Source organism: Nicotiana tabacum, chromosome 15 (assembly GCF_000715075.1).
Source record: "Nicotiana tabacum cultivar K326 chromosome 15, ASM71507v2, whole genome shotgun sequence".
Taxonomy (NCBI): Eukaryota; Viridiplantae; Streptophyta; class Magnoliopsida; order Solanales; family Solanaceae; genus Nicotiana; species Nicotiana tabacum.
Genome location: NC_134094.1, coordinates 80,167,803 through 80,169,074, shown reverse-complemented (window position 1 = coordinate 80,169,074; position 1,272 = coordinate 80,167,803). Strand labels below are relative to the sequence as shown.

General features: G+C 40.3%; 1 non-coding gene across 1 annotated transcript; it reads right to left on the bottom strand.

Moving 5' to 3' along the window:
- Positions 1–962: 962 nt before the first annotated feature.
- Positions 963–1,069, bottom strand: LOC142169970 (small nucleolar RNA R71). The gene has a single exon (XR_012699589.1). It is a non-coding gene; the product is annotated as a small nucleolar RNA R71 (small nucleolar RNA).
- Between the last annotated feature and the right edge of the window lie 203 nt (positions 1,070–1,272).

The window sequence follows — 1,272 nt, the reverse complement described above, 5'->3', positions numbered from 1 at the left end:
TAGAAACTACGAGAATATTGTTTAAATCCAATCCTTGCGGATACGATATTATACTATACTATACTATTTTTGATTAGCGAGCAGAATTTAAGTGTGTATTTTGCGTTCATCAAATTCTAGCGTCATTGCTGGGGATTGGCAATCAATAGTGTTTGGAATAGTTTGTAGTGCTAATTCAGGAATTCTTTTTCTTTTTATTTCTATTTTCCCTTTTTACGATTGGTGTTTGTTGACTGTGCGGAGGTTACAGGTTTAGATGGGTACATGACTCGAGCTTCTGCGAAAGAAGTGTTACCATACGAGCCTGAGATAGAAAAACAACTGCGACAGCTGAGGAAGGAAAGAGATCTCACCGAGACATCAGGAAAGGTTGGGCAATCCTCAACCAAAGAACTTATGGCTGGAAACGGTGATGATAATGTAGATTTGGCTGCAAGGGAGGCAGCCCAACAATGAGAAAAAGCTGCACGGGATGTTGAGGAAGTAGCTATTAGAGATGCACAGATTATCTATGATGAAGATAGGGGTCAGAGAATTGCTCATAATCAACACTTGGGGCTACAAACCAATTTGGAAATATAGTTCCCATGCATGGGAGATCACTGGGCGATTATGCTAGATCGGTCTACAATCAAGGCTTATCAAGTGTTAGGCCACCTCCAATTGCAGCTAACAATTTTGAGTTGAAGCAAGGGTTACTTCAAACCATTCAGAACGGTTGTGTCTTTAGAGGAAAGATGAACAAATATCCAAACACACATCTAATAGACTTCGAGGAGATTATGAACACGTTTCAATACAATGGGGTGTCACAAGATGCAGTGTACTTAAGGGCATTCCCTTTTTCACCTAAATATGATGCAAAGCAGTGGCTTCGAAGCTTGACCACGGGATCGATTAGAACATGGGAGGAGATGACCAGAAAATTCCTTGATAAAAATTTCTCCTTAGCTAAGAAGGGCAAGTTTAGAAGAGAAATCAATAACTTTTTCCAGAAAGAGACTGAAACTATTTTTGAAGCATGGAAGAGGTTTAAGGAGATTGTTAGAAAGTGTCAACATAGTGGAACTGAACTCTGGATGCAGCTCAAGGACTTTTGGGATGGATTGACACCGGCCTCGCATAGAACATTGAGCAATGCAGTTGGAGGCCCTTAGATGAAGAAGACTCCATAGGAGATAGTTACAATTCTTGATGAGTTATTTGAAGATGCCAATCAGTGTCCCTCTGAAAGTGCTGAAAGAAGAAGATCAACTAGTGTTCACCAAGTTG